Source organism: Prionailurus bengalensis, chromosome C1 (genome assembly GCF_016509475.1).
Source record: "Prionailurus bengalensis isolate Pbe53 chromosome C1, Fcat_Pben_1.1_paternal_pri, whole genome shotgun sequence".
Lineage (NCBI taxonomy): Eukaryota > Metazoa > Chordata > Mammalia > Carnivora > Felidae > Prionailurus > Prionailurus bengalensis.
This window is the reverse complement of record NC_057345.1, coordinates 10,940,564-10,960,550: the sequence shown is the minus strand read 5'-3', so window position 1 is coordinate 10,960,550 and position 19,987 is coordinate 10,940,564. Positions and strand designations below refer to the sequence as shown.

General features: G+C 52.2%; 1 protein-coding gene and 1 pseudogene across 1 annotated transcript in view; both read right to left on the bottom strand.

Annotated features, from left to right (window-relative positions):
- Positions 1–9,917: 9,917 nt before the first annotated feature.
- KAZN (kazrin, periplakin interacting protein) overlaps positions 9,918–19,987 on the bottom strand; it is a 1,100,886-nt gene continuing 1,090,816 nt past the window's right edge. The window contains exons 16-17 of the transcript XR_006296489.1: positions 19,895–19,899; positions 9,918–9,929 (exon numbers count right to left, since the gene is read on the bottom strand). The gene's annotated coding sequence lies outside the window, so the exon portion shown is untranslated. The remainder of the gene's footprint in view (positions 9,930–19,894; positions 19,900–19,987) is intronic.
- Positions 18,625–19,215, bottom strand: LOC122482054 (annotated as a pseudogene).

Below are 19,987 nucleotides of genomic sequence, written 5' to 3'. Positions count from 1 at the left end.
GGAGCCACCCAGGCGCCCCCGGTTTTGGTTTTTTCTTTCCCTTTTGCTGTTTCAGCCAGTGGCTCTTCTTACTTCGGGCTAAGCCAGATTCAGCAGAAAAGCAGAGATACCATTTCTGAGTATCAAGAATCAAGACTTTGGCGTCGTAAGAACCCGAGCTTCGAGTTTCAAAAGTGGGAGCCCCGGGCATACGTAAAGTTTATGGCATTAACAAAAGGTTTGGAGACTAAGCAACAATGTTGGACTAAGCAACAATGTTGGACTAAGATCCAACAATCGTTTGCCCAGACCCAGATAAGGTCAGATGTCTCTGGGCTGGGGGTCCGCACAGAGGGGCCGAGGAGGGTGGAAACAGTTATGAGGACGTGGGTCTCCAGAGAGGTGAGTGGTGGCAGGAGCGATGGCCCTGTGCCAGCTGTGAGAGTGGGTGTGGGTTGGGGGGGGAGCCCAGGTGTCTCTCACCCCGTATGGCGTGGGAGGGGATGGTCACGGAGTGGTTGGCAGAAGGGCTGAGACGCCTGTGCCCTCAGAGTGACAGGGCCTGTGACAGGCCCTGCCAATGTCTCCCGTGGGCCTGCGAAGAGGCCAAGAGAAGAAAGATGGAGAAGCTGGGCGAAGAGAGGGCTTCCAGGAGGCTGGGAGGGCACGTCTGCCCCCCGGAAGACAGACATGAGGCCATCGCAGCAGGTGCCAGAGAAGGCCAGGTTGCCGCGGGCCCCTGCCCGGGGCTTGGAACTCTGTGAGCTCCCTTCACCAGGAAAAGAGACACGGACACAACCCAGAACAAGTGGTGGGCAGACTCCGATTAACTGTGGTTCAGCGTCTCCCACCCAGCAGAACGGGGACTTGAAACAGAAATTAAGCCCAGTTGTGGGGCGCCTGGGTGGCTCAGTCGGTTGAGCATCCGACTTCAGCTCAGGTCATGATCTCACGGTTCGTGAGTTCCGGCCCCACGTCGGGCTTTATGCTGACAGCTCGGAGCCTGGAGCCTGCCTCGGATTCTGTGTCTCCCTCTCCCTCTGCCCCTCCCCAGCTGGTGCTCTGTCTCTCAAAAATAAATAAACAGGTTTAAAAATTTTTTTTTTTAAATTTTTTTTTCAACGTTTATTTATTTTTGGGACAGAGAGAGACAGAGCATGAACGGGGGAAGGGCAGAGAGAGAGGGAGACACAGAATTGGAAACAGGCTCCAGGCTCTGAGCCGTCAGCACAGAGCCCGACGCGGGGCTCGAACTCACGGACCGCAAGATCGTGACCTGGCTGAAGTCGGACGCTTAACCGACTGCGCCACCCAGGCGCCCCTAAAAATTTTTTAAGAAACTAAGCCCAGTTGTGAAAAACCGAAGTTACGTCTCTTACGCACTCCACGATGTGGACTGAATGTCCTGCCTGCTTCCCTACTGTTCCTGAAACGGCTTCTCGTGTTCAAGAGAAATGGGGGAAGAGAGCCTGTAGCGGAGGCCCGATCCTCCCGCATGTTCCGTATCCTCTTTCAGGCAGCCCTCCGGGCTTGGTCTCCTGCCACCCAAGCCGTCCCTGTGCCCTCGTCCCCTGCGGAAAAGCCTCCCAGTATCGATAGAGTGGGGGTGACAGTACTTCATAGTGTCCCTCTATCAGCCGCCAACCAACAACGTGCCTGCCTTCGCCATGCCTGTCACGCAAATAATTGTGTCTACGGGGGCGGAAGTTCAAGACGACACTGCGCTGTCTCGGTACTGGCTGTCTTTGTCCGTGACTCTTAGGACTGTTTAGACCAGAGTCTTGCAACCTTGATGCTACTGGCATCCGGGCGGGATAAATCTTTACTGGGGGGCTGCCCTGTGCACAGTGGGCTGGTTAGCGGCTTCCCTGACCTCCACCTACTAGATGCCAGTAGCGACCCCCCATCAAGTTTTGACCGCCAAAAATGACGCCAAACATCGTCAAATGTCCCCAAGGGGAGGGGAGAATCATCCCCAACGAAGAACCACCGCTTAAAATATTGCATACACGCCCCACCCCCCCAGCCTGTGCTTTTTGCTCTGAGGTTGATGTCAGTGAGGGTAGAAGGCAAAATCCAACCAGAAAAATAGTGGTCTGGACGTCAGAAGACTTGGGGGTCAAGTCTCACTCCCTACCTATGTGACCTTAAGCAGGGCATCTAACTTCTTTGAGCCTCAGTGTTCCCATATGTGTATTGGGGATGATAAATGAGGAAAGGGATGTTAGTTTGTTTTGTTCGCTACTGTATCCCCAGTATCTAGAATAGTACATAGTAAGTGCTCAATAAAAGTATGTTGCTTGGTTGACTGAGTCTCTGCCCTGCCTCCCCTCCCGGGACTTCTGCGGGGTTCAGCTGAAAAAGTCTGAGCACTTCCATGACTGAGGGCAATCTGAATAAGCTCTGTGGGTTGTACCAGCGTCAACATCCTGGCCACGCTGTTGTATGAAAGCTACACAAGATATTACCACGGGGGAAGACTGGGTGAAGGTCATAAAACCTTCCTGTAATTTTTTTTTTTTTTTTTGCAATTTCCCGTGAATCTGTTACTATTTCAAAGTAAAGACTTCCACCTAAATAGAATAAATACATAGGGACAAAATGGAAATAAGAATTCCCCAAAACGAGGTGCCTGGGAGGCTCAGTCGGTGAAGCGTCCGACTTCCACTCAGGTCATGATCTCACGGTTCATGAGTTCGAGCCCTGCATCGGGCTCTGTGCTGACAGCTCAGAGCCTGGAGCCTGTTTCAGACTCTGCGTCTCCCCCTTCTCTGTTCCTCCCCTGCTCACCCTCTCTCTCGCTCTCTCTCTCTCAAAAATAAACATTAAAATTTAAAAAAAAGAATTCCCCCAAACATGTGCAGCATAAAAATAGTTAAATTCCCTAGATCACTAGAAGAGGGGAGAGACTCAGATCACAAACTCAAACCTGCAGGAAATCAGCCCGATTTATCTCAGGAGCTCCTATTCTGCCAGGTGGCAGAAATGTTTCCCTCCCCCGTCTGCTGGGGTTGCACCTAAATTCTGCAGCCTTGTGTCAAGTGAAAACCTCCTAGGGGCACATCTGGGGCAGATGCCATCCGTCCCTGTTCCCAGACTGGCTGCTGGGCTGTGGGTCCCTGCAGGTCCGTGCTGAGCCTGAGGGAAGCTGGCAGGACTGATGAGTCACTACCTGGCGTCCTCTGATTCACATATAGTCCACAGATACATTTTATTGGACCCATATGGTATTAAAAAAATTTTTTTTTAATGCTTATTTTTGAGAGAGAGGGAGAGAGTGACAGAGTGTGAGCAGGGGAGGGTCAGAGAGAGAGGGAGACACAGAATCAGAAGCGGGCTCCAGGCTCTGAGCCGTCGGCACAGAGCCTGACGCGGGGCTCGAACCCACGACCCCGAGATCATGACCTGAGCCGAAGCTGGACGCTTAATTTACTCAGCCACCCAGGCGCCCCCTGACCCATATAGTATTTTAAAAGATCAGTTGCCAATAACCTGCAATGGGAGTTTTCACATAAGATATTTGAAAGGAAAAAAAAAACAACATTTTCATGTCTTGTAAAAAATAATAAAGATTTTCATGTCTCGTAAAGACAAAACAAAACAAAACAGAATCTAGACACCTGGGGCAGATCACTCTGGGCACACGACCCAATGGGGCCGTGATCCGCGGGACCCTCCTCTGTGGCGGCTGCCCCTATACAGCAGGCGTGCCCCCAGTGGATTAGCCACGGTTTCCCCCCATTTCCTATCAACACGGGGCCTGGATTCACTCATTTGCAAAATTTGCCTGGCTCCCATAGACACTTGAGTTGGCAGTCCCCACTTTTTCCTACTGCTGCGTCACTTTTGGGTCCCTGGGGCCCATTTTTCTCCTGCTCCTTGCTGGGGCGAGAAAAACACTGGGGAGCTGTCTCAGGCCCGTTTGCCTACATCTATCAAATGGCCGCTCAGCCCAGGGTCTCGCTGCCCTCCCTGGCTCCACACCGGAGAGGGACACGATGGGACATAGCCCAGGGCCCTCATTCTCAGTTTTCCTCCTTTCCTTTCAGACTCTCCCTCCTCCTCCTGACCTGGGAACCTTTATTTTTGCCCTAAGAGGCAGGAATCCTTGCTAGTCCAGCTTCCGGGTCTTTCTCCCCACTTTGCCCCCCCCCCCCCACCCCCGTTCTATTGTCTATACACAACAGTCCTTTCTGTTTCCCCTTATTTCCCAGGCTTTCAAAATCCAAAAGCCAGGATTGTTTGGTTCGCTTTTTTACACTGTGTCCTCCCTTCCTGGAGGCAGATGGTAACATCTGCCTGAATTTTGGGGGGCGGAGAGGATCTTGAAACAGTAACAAAAACTGGGAATAAAAAACACCCCCGTTAACTTATGAGGTCACCCTCCATCATCTGTCTACATGCCAGGGGCTGTGCTAAGCAATTTGCGTGTCTTACCTCCTTTCAACCTCAAACTGGAAATGAGACCGAGGTGAAGTGTTTGTCCAAAGTCAGTAGCTAATGAGGGGGCATAGCTGAGACGTGAACTCAGAGTAGATCAGCCCAGCCACCCAGGTCCCCCAGAGGTATGGCCTGACTTCACCTCCCACCTCTCTGCTTCCGGCACTCCCAGGTCCCTGACCGTCTGTGCGCGGTAGAGGCCAGTCGGAATCCTTACCTGGGGGAAACTGAAAGGCCATTGGCCTAGATTTTCCTAAGGCCCGCCTATGCCCCCGGCTGATTGGCAGGATGGCTGTGACCGTCAGCTTGCTGATCATTGGCCCAGGGAAATCTATTGACCTCCACCGCGCGCCACTTTAACCGCAGCAGGAGAGTCCAGACAGTCAGGACAGGTCCACTCCCTGGAGAACAGAGATAAAAATGGAAGGATAAAACGAGAGCTTGAGTCAGAAAGTTGGCAAATCCAGTTACGGGAAAGGGTAGATGCACGCTGGCCGCCGTCAATGTGTCCGTCGGCAGCCTGCCTTGCAAGCTGAAGGCATCCACCTTGCAGAGCATCCGCACCAGGTTTGGACAGACCTTTGGGCTAACTGGCCCTCTGTTTGGCCGGAGGGAGGGAAGGGTTTTGTTTTGTTTTGGTTTTAGTTCCATGGAATTCAATGTTAAAAAAAAAAAAACAACAACACAAAAAATTGCATCATTTGAGATTGAGAGATTTTCCTGCTAGAAACTTAACCCTTTCTGTCACCTGTATTGCCTTTTAGCTAACCCCAGGCACCATTCGAAATGCGGGCACTGCTGTTTGGAGTTGTTTCTATATGAGGCAGTCTCGGTCGATGCTTGGGCACATGGCTCTGCAGCTGGGTTATCTGGGTTCAAATCCTGGCTCTGTAGTCACGCCACAGCTCCTCGGGTGAGTCATTCAGTCTTGTGGAGCCTCAGCTTCCTCATCTGCACAATGGGGTTATTAATAGTCCCGACCAAGTCGATGTCTGCCAAGTGCAGCGAGCAATGCGTGGCTCGTAAGTTCAGTAAAAGGAGGGTCTTATTATGGGAGAAAAACTCCCAACACGAATGAAACTGTTCTGGGTCAGGGAGGGGTGGGGTGGTAATGTCGCTGCTCTTGAGGCTGGGGTCACTCAGCACACCTGTGATCGGAGGGTCAAGGACATAGTCCTGCCAGTTGATCTAGACTCCCCAGCGTCTCGGCTGGCACCGGAGTACCAGCTGTGGGACTAGCGAGCCAGAGAGGCCAGGAGGAAGGTGCCAGGCTGGGATCGCCCAGCTCATCCTGGATGGCGGAGCACTGTTGGGGGAGGAGAGCAAAGGGGGGAGAAACGGGGCCCACTGGGAGGGCCTGGCTCTCAGGAAAGGGGCGGGAGGGGGGAAGGGTAGGCAGGAGGGGAGAGGAGGAGCACCAGCAGCCTGGGCCAGAAGCAGCTGGGCCCTGTGTCCTCTCGGCTTCTGGGGGCCGGGCTGCTCAGGAGGAAGTCGTGGCCAGACGTGCTGAGTTCTGAGTTAATGCCTTTGTGGGCTGCCGGAGGCGGTGGGAACTGCCACCCGATCTCATGGAAATCCCCTGTTGATGGGGGGGGGGGGTCCCCCTGTGCTGGAACTCTCCTCTGGCTCCAGCCCTTTACTTATTCATTCTTCCTTCCTTCCTTTCTTCCTTCCTTCCCTCCTTCCTTTTTCTTTTTCTTTCTTTCTTCAAAACACAATTGGCATTTAGTGAAGTGCAAAACTCTTTAAGTGGACAGCTCGATGGGTTTCTACCCATGTACAGTCACCACCCAGATCAAAATCTAGAGCATTCCCAGGACCCAAGAAGGCTGCCCCAAACCCTTTCCCGGTTCAAGACTCCCCAAAGTCACCCCAATTCTAACCTTTATCACCTTCAACTACTGTGCCCCATTTTTGAACTTCAAATGCACAGAATCATACAGTGTGTATCCTTTTGTGACTGACTTCTTTCAACATTCTATCCGGGTCTTTGTATACCTGGCCTCCATTCTTCTTACCTGCTGTATAATATTGCACCGTATGAATGTCCCACCCATTATGTATGTTTTTATTTGCTTCCTTTCTGGCTTGGGGATATTATGAATAAAGTAGCTGTGAACATTTTTGCACCTGGCTCTTGGCGCGTAGAAGCCCTTGTTTCTGTCAGGCATACAGAAGTGGTTCAGCCCTTTCATTTTATTTCATTTTTGAAAAATGTTTATTTGTTATTGAGAGAGAGAGTGAGACAGAGCACAAGTGGGGGAGGGGCAGAGAGAGAGGGAGACACAGACTCCGAAGCAGGTTCCAGGCTCTGCGCTGTCAGCACAGAACACGACACAGAGCTCGAACCCGTGAACCGGGAGATCATGACCCGAGCCGAAGTCGGACGCTCAACTCACTAAGCCACCCAGATGCCCCGGTTTCCAGCCCTTTTAGACATTCTTTTAGCAAATGCTCCAACACAGGCACCAGGGTGGCTCAGTCAGTTGAGCATCTGACTCTTGATTTCTGCTCAGGTCATGATCTCACGGTCGTGGGATCGAGCTCTGGGTCAGGCTCTGTGCCGAGCTGAGCATGGAGCCTGCTTGGGATTCTCTCTCTCTCTCTCTCTCTCTCTCTCTCTCTCTCTGCCCCTCCCCTGCTTGCACTCTTTCTCTCTTAAAAAAAAAAAATTAAAACAAGAGAGAAAGAAAATGCTCCAAGATAAGGAAATAGGGAACTACTGTGTTTCCCTCCCCGCCCCTCCCCTCCCCTCCCCTCCCCCTGCACAGCCGCCTCGGGGTTGCAGGCGTGAGAGTCTGAGAAATGGAAAGGAGACAGAGGCACCACGGCAGCCACATTCAGCAGAAGATGTAAAAATATGTTGGCCACTTGCCAAGAGCATTTCCCCTTTCAAAAACGTCATCTGACCCTGTGCTGGCAATGTACATAGAGATCTTCTGAAACCTGGCAGAAAGTTCTGCTCATTCTCCTGCTGATGGTGCCTGTTGAGTCTTGAAAGTAGCGCAGGAATTCAGAGATGAGTGAATCCATTTCTCCCATTTTGCAGATAGGAAAACTGAGGCCCAGAGAAGGGACATGACAGGGCCAGGGACACAAAGATTCCTGGCCTCTAGCGGCCTCCTCTGCAAACGGGGAGGAAGGGAGGGGCGCCTGGGTGGCTCAGGCAGTTAAGCGTCCGAGTCCTGGTCTCAGCTCGGGTCTTGATCTCAGGGTCCTGAGTTTGAGCCCCAGGTTGGGCTCTGTGCTGAGTGTGGCGCGTACTTTTAAAAAAATTGCAAATTGGGAGAAAGGGATTATATTCATTGGCCTTTCCCAGCGCCTATCTGCCAAACGGGAGCTGTTGTCCCAAGAGTTTAGCGTCTTCTGGTCAGTCACCCTTCCATGATTATTGGACGTCAGATTCTAGATTTACTCTATTCAACCTTGGCCGCCTACCGTGTGCCAGCTACGGTTTTCGTTTCTGGGCACACAGCAGGAGAGGAAACAGACTAGCATTCCTGCTCTCTTGCATTCTCTCAGGGGAACTTGCATTCTCTCAGAGGAGAAGGCCAATAAACTCAGAAATAAGTACACAGAATGAGGTGAGTTGGAGAAAGATCAGTGCGATCAATTAAATTTTTTTTAATGTTTATTTCTTTTTGAGAGAGACAGAGACAGAATGCAAGCAGGGGAGGGGCAGAGAGGGAGGGAGACACAGAATCCGAAGCGGGCTCCAGGCTCTGAGCTGTCAGCACAGAGCCCGACGCGGGGCTCGAACCCACGAACCGTGAGATCACGACCTGAGCCGAAGTCGGACGCCCAACCGACTGAGCCACCCAGGTGCCCCAATCAGTGCTATAAATTAAAGCAGGAAAGAGGAGGAAATGTTGGAGGCTTGGGGGACAGGGAGGGTGGGAGTTTTGAGCACAGTGGTCAGGGAAGGTGATATTCAGAAGCCCTGAAAAAGGTGGCAGGTGCAGTGGTGAGGGGGGCTGTGGGACGGGGAGAGTGTTCTGGGCAGGGGACAGCAAGTGCAAAGGCCCTGAGGCAGGATCCTGGCGGTAACTGGGGACCATTAAGGATGGTTTGGTGGGAATGAGTCGAACGAGTGGGAGGGGTATGGAACATGAGGTCAGAGAGGCGAGGGGCAGAGGGCAGAGGGGCCGTATAGGTGGCTATGAGGACTTTGGCTTTTATTCAGTGACATACAGAGCCTACAGAGTTTCCCTCAGAGGAGTGACAAGATCTGACTTACCATTTCTAAGGGGAGTTGGCTGCTATGTGGAGAACAGATGGAGACGAGGACAGAAGCAGGGAGACCAGTTAAGAGGCTGTGACAACAATCCAGGGACAGATGGGGGGGGGGGCTTGGGCAGGCAGGCGGGGACAGCGGAGGGAGGCATGGAGTTTCGAAGGCAGCATCCACCGGACTTCCTGGCCAGTTCATCTCCATCTTAATGCAAGGCACCCTGGGATGCAGAGCAGGTGCACTTTGCAAAGAAGCAAAGCACTGAGTTTCAGGTAGAAGGTCTTCTCCATCCTTCCAGATCTCTCCTTCAGGTTTCCTTCCCCAAAGTCAGCCAGGGAAAAGGTCTCACTGTGTCCTCCCCCAACACGGGCCTGAGCCCTTCAAGCAAGTAAGTGTGTGTGTGTGTGTGTGTGTGTGTGTGTGTGTGTGTGTGTGAGTTGGGGGCAGGGGAGGTCACTTTGATTCTTCTTCTCCTGTCCTTTATCTGCACCCCAATTTCTCTTCCCTCTGGGAGCTGTTGTGACAAAGCCCCCCCGCCCCCCACTCACCGGGGCTCTAAGCACCTGTGCTGCCTGAAGGCGCTCCAGCCCCACTGACCTTTCTCCTTTGGGCCCCAAGACTTTTCCACCTCTGCTCTCTGCCTTGTCTAATATATGTATATTTTTTTAAATTTTTAAATTAATTTTGAGATAGAGAGAGGAAGAGAGAGCAGGGGAGGGGCAGAGAGGGAGAGGGAGGGAGAGAGGATCCCGAGCAGGTTCTGCACTGTCAGCGAAGGGCCCGACGTGGGGCTCAAACCCACCAACTGTGAGATCATGAGCTGAGCGAAGTCGGGTGCTCAACCAACGGAGCCACCCACGTGCCCCTCTGCTTTCTTTTTGACACTGCAATTTGTAATGATTTACTTCTTTGTTTACTTACTGGGTGTTTGGCCTCTTGTGCTGTAAGGCAGGGAACGGGTTGGTCCTGTTCACTCTCAATTCCCCAAGTACTAAGCTCAGCACCTAGAGGGACAGATTAGCAGGGAAGTCGGCAGTGCCTCTGAGATGGCCGGAGTGACCCCCACCTCCCGGTAGTCCCAGCTTAGCCATCCCTTCCCACACTGAATGGAGCTGGCTGTGTGACCAAGAGTGTGAGGGTGACACATGGAGGTGACAGTATGTGCCTTCCATGCTATATATATGTATATATGTATTTATCATACGTGAGGCTTTTAAAGGCTATTTCCTTCCTCCCTTCCCCCCTTCCTTCCTCCCTCCCTTCCTCCTTCCTTTCTTCCCTCCTCCCTTCCCTCCTTCCCTTCTTCTCTCTTTCCTTCCTTCCTCCCTCCCTCCCTTTAGATGCATATAAAATCTCCCGCTGGTTCTGTTGCATTGAACCCTATACACAGGTATCGAGGATTATGAACTCTAAAGCCAAATTACCTGGGTTCAGATCCCAAGTCTCCCAATTACCTGCTCTGGGACTGTGGACAATTTCTTAATCTTTTTGCCTTGGTTGCCTCATTATAAATAGGAATTACACCGACCCCATTGGTTTGTACATGTTAAATGAATTAATAAGCGTAAAAGCAGCTAGAACCTGGCAAACACTCACCATGGGGCTGTTCGCTACAGCCCTTTTGCTTAGCACACAATAGGTGCTCAATAAATATTCTCCAAATGGATGGCTGGCTAGTGAGCGAGAGGGGCCAAGGGTCCTTGTATGCCAATTCCTTCCCGGGGGGTGCTTCCGAGTTCAAGTCTTTATAGGTAGGAGGGCTTTCAAAGAACATTTTCTGTCTTCCTCCTTTTCACACGCCTACTCAAAAACGATTCATTGTCCGAAATTCAAATTGAACCGGGCATTACATTTTCCTTCATTTTCTCGCGAGACCCTAAACGTGCCACATCTTCTCGGAGGCTTAGTGAGGTCACCTCTGTGTGATGGGCACTCGCGTGTGTCCCCTCGGCCAGGCTCTGCCCGCCAGTTACACATCAAGTGTGCATCTAGGTGATGCTGCGATGTGATCAAAGTCCAACGTGATGGACTTTCGGTAAAGTAGGGTAGCTAGCTCATCTGGGCGGGCCGAATCTAATCAGTTGAAAGGCCCTAGAAGCAGAGCTGAGGTTTCCCTGACGAAAGATAAACCCTACCCAGGGAACCTGTGGTTAACCCTCGCCCCCCGCCCCCCGCCCCCCAGCCCCTGCTGCGTGAGAGTGTTAGCCCGCCCTTCCCGATGGCCCGCCCCCGACAGAGTCCCCAGTAGGGGTGGGGAATGAGGGTTTCAGCTCAGAGGAGAGACCGGTTGCAGGTGGAATGTCGTGACTTTAACTACTTGAGGGCTAGGGTCGCCGATGCTTGTTGCTTTTCTGGAGGCCTGACATCTGTCTCCCCCCCCCGCCACCATCTCATGTCCTTTTGGGGGGATTACTCATCTCCTCTGTGCGCAGTCCGGTAGAAAGGAAGGTACTTGGGGGCTCTGCCCTCCCACAGCCACGGCGGTGGGCACCTGACCCAATCAGATGCTCCCCTTCTGGATCTGAAGTTGAGCAGACCCATCCATTCAGCGATGCCCTGGGAGTGCCTTCCAGTAAATTCCCTCTTGCTTTTGCAAGGCAGGGCTGGTTTCTGCTACTCATTTCCTTCTTTACTGGTGTCCTTTCCACTAAAATGTAAACTCCAGGGCAGTGGGGACTGTCTGGTCCAGTGCAATATTCCCAGTGCCTAACACAGTGCCTGGCACCTAGTAGGTGCTCAATTAAATGCTTGTTGAATGAATAGACAGTAGTCAGGCCTGAAGGGGAGGCCGATTCCCGAACAATGGCTAATAATTCGACCTCACGAGGCAGATTTTGGGGGTTTCTCTCCCGAAAGAGTGGGATAATGTTACCTATCTCCCGAGGTTATCAGGACACATAGGTTGGTATCACTGAAATGCTTACAATAAGGCCTCACATAGGGGCGCCTGGGTGGCTCAGTGGGTTAAGCATCCGAATCTTGATTTTTAGCTCAGGTCATGATCTCGTGGCTGTGGGGTGGAGTCCCACGTCGGGCTCTGCACTAAGCATAGAGCTTGCTTGGGATTCTCTCTCTCCCTCTCTCTCTCTCTCTCTGACCCTCTCCCACTCACACTCACTCTCTCTGTCTCTCAAAATAAATAAATAAAAATTAAAAAAAAAGTAAGTCCCAGCATAGAGGAAGCACTATAAAATTATAATCAGCCATTGCTATGAGCAGGGTACCAGCTACCCTCTTCACTTAGGGCTCATCAGGGACTGGGCACAGCAGGCTGGAAGGATGGGAGGTCTGGTCCCGTGTCCCTCCCGGTGCCTCCAGCGGAATGGGGGGCAGCCCCAGCCGTGGTGGCTGCTGGCAGAGCTCAGTGTCCCGAAGTTCTAGAGGTTTCCAGTTCCAGTTAGTACACAATCCAAATGAGGGTGACCAACCTGCACTGGTTTGCTGAGACTTCTTTGGTTTCAGCATATTCCGGGAAGTCCCATATTCCGGGAGCCTCCTCAGTGCTGGGCAAATTGGGACGGTTGGTCATCCTAATCCAAGATGACCTAGAGGCTGTCCTGACATGTGAGCAGTTCACGGCGATGGAGAATAAGCACAGCCAGGCAGGCGGCTGGCACCCGGGAAACTCGTCATCAGGTGGCAATGCCCTCGTCGCTGGTAGGGGGCTCAGGGGCAAGAGCCCAGCATGGGTACGGTCCGGGGTGAGCTTGGGTATCAGGTGAATATATTAGCATGTCTTTGTCGTTTGCAAGTCCCAAAACAAAACAAGACGCCAATTGACTTAGGGAGAAAAGAGGATGTGAAGTCCAGGATTCTAACAGCTTCAAGTATGGCTGGATCCAGGTGAATGAAATGATGTCATCTAGATAACGTCTCTCTCCATCTTTTGGCTTTCCTTCTTTTCTGTGCTGCCTTATTCTCAAACAACGTCTCTCTCATCTTGGTGGCTCTGGCTGGGTAAGACCGACACTGTCCCAGGATTAAGGGGGAGAGCAGGTGATTCTCTTGGCCAACAATTTCAATATAAGCTCGCTTTGGGCTCTGACTGGGTCACATGCTCACTGCTGAACCAATCACTGGGGGGCAGGTAGGGGAATGAAGCACTACTCTGATTGGCTTAGCGTAGCTCCCATGCTCTACCCAAACCTGAGGGTCTTGGCACCTGGGTTATGGGGACAGGTGGGCTGAACTTGCCCCCGTGACCAAATACGAATGAGGAGAGTAATAATGGTAATACCAACACCAATAATAATGGCAGCCAGCGTTTACATAGTGCTTGCTCTGCTCTCAGCGGTAACGAGGAGGGAGGACGTCTGGGAACGAGGCTGGAGACCTCTAGGAAGTCGTTTCGGGAAACTCTTACATTGGATGGGAAGTCGGATTAAAATGTCAGGGATGTTTAATCTCGGCTGCATGTGAGGAACACCTTTTGAAGAATCACACGAGCTCCACCAATGGAATAGTAATCTCTGCGGGCGGGACCCTAACATTAGGGTGTAAAAAAACGCTCCAGGTGTTTCTACCATGCCTCACCTCCAGGATGAAGAACGACCGAGCTCGGTGTGTCTAGGGTGGGACAGCTGTGTGTTTTGTTTTTTAATTTTTTAAAAATGTTCATTTATTTTTGAGAGGGAGAGAGAGAGAGAGAGAGAGACAGAGCATGAGTAAGAGGAGACACAGGATTCGAGGCAGGCTCCAGGCTATCAGCCCAGAGCCCGACGCGGGGCTTGAACTTGTGAACCACAGATCACGACCTGAGCCCAAGTCAGAGGCTTAACTGGCTGAGCCACCCAGGGGCCCCTTGGGGCATGTGTTTTAAATTTTTTTTTTCAATGTTTATTTATTTTGGGGACAGAGAGAGACAGAGCATGAACGGGGGAGGGGCAGAGAGCGAGGGAGACACAGAATCGGAAACAGGCTCCAGGCTCCGAGCCATCAGCCCAGAGCCTGACGCGGGGCTCGAACTGACGGACCGTGAGATCGTGACCTGGCTGAAGTCGGTCGCTTAACCGACTGCGCCACCCAGGCGCCCCGGGGCATGTGTTTTAAACATCCATTCAGGTGCTTCCTATGCTTGAGGACCCCTGAATGAGGGCTCTGCTTTCCATCATGGCTTGGCGCCTTGAGGTCAACAGATAAGGCTGCTTCTGGCTTGAGGTGACTGATCCGGACGTACCTGCTGGCCTTCTGAAGGCTGAGGGGGTGAATCTCTCAGGACCTTTTCACCATTTGGCAATGGGAACTTAATCCAAGGTCTTTTAAATGAATCTCTGAATCTTTTTTTTTTTTAATATTTTTTATGTTTATTTATTTTTGAGAGAGAGAGACAGAGAGAGAGACAGAGAGAGACAGAGAGACAGAGAGAGACAGAGAGACAGAGTGGGAGAGGGGCAGAAAGAGAGGGAGACGCAGAATCCGAAGCAGGCTCTGTGCTCTGAGCTGTCAGCCCAGAGCCTGACGCGGGGCTCAAACCCACGAACCGTGAGATCATGGCCTGAGCTGAAGTCAGACGCTTAACTGACTGAGCCCCCCAGGCGCCCTGAATCTCTGAATCTTTAAAATTACCCTAGGCCCTTAGAAGGACCCGGGTTTAAATTTTTGATAGTCTCACTTTCCCATGAAATTCGTGGTATCCTTCTTCCCTGGAAGGTTTTAAATTTGATCTTGCCCCTAACATTCACTTAAGAACCACTTCTCCCCTTCCGGGTGTAGAGTTCTATCCATTGGGAGCTTCTTTAACAGGATGGCTGTCTGGGGGAGAAAAAGGTATTCTGTCCTTATGCCCTCCCCCAATGGCATTACCAGTGACGATTAAGCACAGAGTGCTCATGTGTGAAATATTCAAGAAAGCTTTATGGGAGCTGGCCAGTCCGCACCTAACCAGCCGGTTACGTTCCAAAGGTGTTTTGATAGTTGTGTGAACGGGGAATCAAAATCTGTTTTCTTATAGCAACGACGTTATTAAGGCCAAGGTGGTTTTCCAAGCTAGCCCACAAATACCTGAGATTATAGATGGGAAAAAACGGAAAACCGATTCCAGAGTTAATAGAATTTGCATCATTGGAAACATATTTACATCTCCCTCTTAATTTGTATGTTTTGGGCACAGGACGTTTATCTCTTTGCCCATCTTCTGTCTTCCGAGGCTATGCCGTTTCCCGAGCCAGAATGATGTTAGTCCAGCAAATGGGTGGAGTGTGAGAAAACACATCTGTCAGGTGGCAGGGCGAGTGGCGGTCATTACCGGGGCCCCACTTCTTGAAAAGTGGGTCTCTGAGGGAGGGAGCCAAACCATAAGAGACTCTTTTTTTTTTTTTTTTATAATTTTTTTTAAATTTTTTTTTCAACGTTTATTTATTTTTGGGACAGAGAGAGACAGAGCATGAACGGGGGAGGGGCAGAGAGAGAGGGAGACACAGAATCGGAAACAGGCTCCAGGCTCCGAGCCATCAGCCCAGAGCCCGACGCGGGGCTCGAACTCACGGACTGCGAGATCGTGACCTGGCTGAAGTCGGACGCTTAACCGACTGCGCCACCCAGGCGCCCCAATAAGAGACTCTTAAAAAACTGAGAACAAACTGAGGGTTGATGGAGGGTGGGCGGGAGGGGAAAGTGGCTGATGGGCACGGAGGAGGGCACCTGCTGTGATGAGCACTGGGTGTTGTATGGAAACCGATTTGACGATAAATTTCATATTTAAAAAAATATGATACAAATAATAATCATTAAAAAAAAAGAAAAGTGGGTCTCTGAAAAGGAGACACCTCTGGACAAAGGCACAGAGTGGGGCGCTGGGGAGCGGGCCTGGGGATGACCCACCCACCCCCACCTTCCTGGGGAGTGCAGTCCAGCTGCACCACCAAGTTCAGGGTCAGTCCGGCAGAGGGCTCTAATGGGAACATCACCACCTTTTCTAGAACCCCCCACTGTCGGGGCTGGAAGGGCCGTGTTGCCCACAGGCTTTCGTTTCCGGATGAGAGGCTGAGACCAGCGAGGGTCGCGGCTTCCATGCCCGGGATCACACAGCAAATGGGAGGCGGTGGTGACCCTAACACGCGCCCTCTGGCCGATGGCGCAGGGCCCTTTCCGCTCTGACCACCACCCCCCTCCTTTCCCCTATGGTTTTCTCAAACTCGGGTTCAGGAGGGCAGCTGTCACCCCCTCACACAGATGGAGCCCCCCAGAGAGCCCCAGGAGGCCAGGGCGCCCCTGCTGGTGGCCTTTCCTGTGCCTCGCGTGCCCCGTGAGAGCTCCCCTCACCCTTCAGGAATGTTTGCTCACAGGTCTTCCTTGAGTAGAATGTCAGCCCCTCGGGGGGGGGAGGGACCAGGTCCCCCTTGCTTCCTTATTGCCCAAGGCGACTCCCCTGATAACACCTGATGCTGACTCGGGATAAGCATTTGATGAATGAATGCACGAATTCACAGCGCGAGATCCCCCGAGATCCCCCTCCGCCGCCACCTGCCCCCTCCCAGCTAGCACCTGCTGAGGTCTAGCGCATGGGTGTATGACCAGCTCAGCCGTGCCCCTCGGGGAACTCCCCTGCCTGGGTCTCCTCCAGCCCCCCCAACGACTCCGGGGAGAGAAAGGTACAACTAGTCTCATGCCCCTTTTCTGGCCGAGGTGACTGGGACTGAGGTATGGTCCAGGCAAGGTCATGCAGGTAGGAAGTGGTGGGTGGGGCCGACCTTGGAGGCCGGTCTCTGGACCCCGAATCGGGTCCCAGTTGGCTGTGCACCTGCGAGAAGCTGGGCTGGCGCGGGGGGGGGGGGGGGTGATGGACCTTGCCCCGTTGCTTCCCAAGGCTGCTGCTGTCACAAACACCAGGAACGCGGTGCCTTGCACAACACGATGCGTTCCGTTTCCGTTTTGCAGGCCGGAGTCTGACGCGGGCCTCCCTGGGCTGAAGATCCCGGTGCGGGCACAGCTGCGCTCCTCTCTGGAGCCTTCCGGGGGAGAGTCCCTTTCCTTGCCTTTTCCAGCAGCTAGAGGCTCCCCCGTGCTGTGGCTCCTGCCTCTGGGTGCGAACCCTGCCAGAGTGGCACCTCTCTCTGCGCCCTCCTCTTCCGTCCCCCTCGCCCCCTTCTAGGCCCCTCGCAGATAATCCTGGAATAGCATCATCTTCCCAGTTTAAAGTCACCTGATCAGCAGCCCGATTCCATCAGCAATCAGCAATCTGCGTGCCCCTTTGCCGTGTAACCTGACACGGTCACAGGCTCTGGGGGTGAGGGTGTGGGAGTGCCCGGGGGCCCACCGATGTGCCCCCCGTGGAGTCCTTCCATGCATTTGCCTTCCTTTGCCCCGAGGGTCCCCCCCTTCCCACACGCAGGCTGCCTGATGGCCCCTGTGGTGTCCTGGCACAGAGGGAGAGGCCCCTTTGGCATGCCCAGGGGCCAGGAGGAAGCTTCATTTATTGTCCAGGAGCAGGAGAAGGCAGGTGGCTGGACAAGGTGAAGTTTATGGCCATTCTTCAGGTGCCGCAAGGGTGTATCTGCCTCCCTCAGGCTGCCCACATGGTCCCATGGGACTGTTTTATAGCCTTCTCTGCCTGGGAACAATGGCTGGAGAAAAAGTACCCTACCCTGCTAGCTCCCAGCATGTCCTTGCTCCTAGGGCCACCCACCTGGGACCTGCCCAAGCCTCGGCTGTCATCGGCCCGGTTCCTCAGCCCCCCTCCAGCACTGTGCCCGCTCAGGATCCGGGTGTCCTGCCTGGGAGGGAATCATCGGGGGTGGGGGTGGGGGTGGGGGTGGGGGTGGGGGGCAACAGGTATTCTGATTTGCCCTGAGCCCCCGCTTCCAAATCTTGCCTGTCCCGCCGAAGATGTGTTTCTGGTCTTCTGTGAGGGGAAACAAAAACAAAAGACCTTTCCCATCAAGAGCCGCCCTCTTTGGGCGCAGGGAGGGGGCGGGGATAACAACGGGCACCTGCCCACAACCCCCGCCCCCGCGTGGGCCTGGTGGTCTGGGCTGAGCTGGGGCCGGGCTGGCGGGGGACGTAGAGTCTCGCCATCTAGTGGTGGGTGGTGGAATTGGGAGCTGCAAAGGCTCCAGACTCCTCCCTACCAGGCTCAATCGTCCCCGGAGGGGAGAGGTGACTCCAAGCCCTGGCTGTTCCCAAGGAGGTTTTTTAAACAGAGGAATGTTCAAGCCCTACCCCACACCGCCTGCATCAGAAAGTCTGAGGCCTGAAAATCTGCAGTTTAGCTTTAGAATGCGGATCCCCAGGACTTACCTCTAAACTAGGTTTGGGATAGGATTTGGGAATCCAAATTCCCTTCCTTCCTTCTTAACCACATTTACTGGCTTACATAAATATTTGAAAACGAATCTATCTGTCTTCCCTTTCTGTATCCTCGACACAATGTATTATAGTTTTTAATAAACAAATAGCTGTAAATATCCATAAGGAGAAAATGAATTTTAAAATATGAGAGAGAGGTCAGTAAATTGCCAAACAGGTCAGCCACTGAAAGGACTATTTTTTTTTTTTTCCTGAAGATTAAGCCGCTGATTTGTACATTTTACGAAAGTAAATTTCATCTATGCAAACAAGGTAGTTTATAACTTGATCTCAGCTCCAGTTTTGACAGTTGGAGGTTTTACATAAAAGCTGCAGAATTTCAACGAAAGAACAAAGAAAAGATTCAGACGTAAGTTTATTCTATCAACTTCCGCAAACAAAGAAAGACTGCATATCCATTTATGTGAGTCCTCTGGTCCAGAATGTACTTTCCTTTGGAAATATCTGTGACCACACTTCTGTATGTCATCATAGCTTCTAGTGGGAATTAGTCTGTTTTTTTTTTTAATTTATTTTTAAGTTTTGAGAGACGGAGAGCGAGCACACATATGCGAATGGGAGAGCGGCAGAGGGAGAGGGAGACGTGGAATCTGAAGCAAGTTCCAGTCTCTGAGCTGTCAGCACAGATCACGACACGGGGCTCAAACCCACGGACCGCGAGATCATGACCTGAGCCGCAGTCGGACGCTTCACTGACTGAGCCACCCAGGCGCCCCGGTACATAGTCTGTTCTTGATGAAGACAGAATGGACAGATGTGGCCTGTTGCCTGATCCCTGGGTAATGCCGACTGTGACAAGACCAGTGAGACACATGAAGACATTTCTCCTTTTCTTGAACCGTCGGGGTCAACTACAAAGCGATGAAGTCCGTAGGATAATAGGATGTCTGCGAAGGTAAAGTTATATCCTGCAAGTGGACTGTGCCTTCAAGATCTGAATTATGGTCCTTCGACGGAGTGTGGACATCGTCCTTCCTGGAGCGTCCGTCTGCTCGAGTTAACCCTGCACTCCAAACCCGGCTGAACTATTGCTTTTCCCTCTGCGGGGCTCGCCAGCAAACATGCTTTGCAGGCCGGCCCGACAAGATGAGCCGCTTTGGCAGTCAGTCCGTTAGACTTGGACCATTGCTCGTTCGAAGAACTGGAATCTGGTGCTCGCCCTGAGCTCTGTGTTTGCTGCCTTCACTCAGTCCCGGGGGCTTCTCCAGCAACTTCAGCCAGGGCCACCGCTGTCTTCCGCAGGGAACCCAAATTCTTTTCTTTTTTTAAGTTTATTGATTTATTTTGAGAGAGAGAGAGAGACAGAGAACACGCACATGAGCGGGGGTAGAGGCAGAGAGAGAGAGAGAGAGAGAGAGAGAACCCCAAGCAGGCTTCTCGCTGTCGGCTGGGAGCCAGACTGGGGGCTCAAACTCACGAACTGTGAGAGTATGACCTGAGCCGGAATCAAGAGTCAGACGCTTAACTGACTGAGCCTCCCAGGTGCCTCTGGAATCCAAATTGTTAATAAAGTATTATTTTTTTCAGTTTTATTTATTTTGAGAGAAAGAAAGAATATGAGTAGGGGAGGGGCAGAGAGAGAGAGGGAAAGAGAGAGCATCTCAAGCAGGTTCCCTGCTGTCAGTGCAGAGCCTGATGTGGGGCTCGAACTCATGATCTGTGAGGTCATGACCTGAGCCAAAACTGAGAGTTGGATGCTCAACCGACTGAGCCACCCAGGTGGCCCTGGAATCCAAATTCTTAACCAGGCTTCTCTAGTAACTCCTATGGGCAGCTTGAAGTCAACGCCACTGACACAGTGGCCACAAGTTAAATGAGACAACTGTGAGATGTGGATTTTTTTTAAGAAGCTGATGCTACATTTGGTCATATTACTAGAAGCATAGCCCCCAGGTTAGGGGAGGATATGAGTAATGGTTACTATCTGGGTTCAAGTCCTACTTTTGCTACTCCCAATTGTGTAAACCATGGGCCAATGTCTACACTTCTTCCTGCTTCTGTAGAGTGGAGATAAGGGTACCTGTCTGTCAGGGT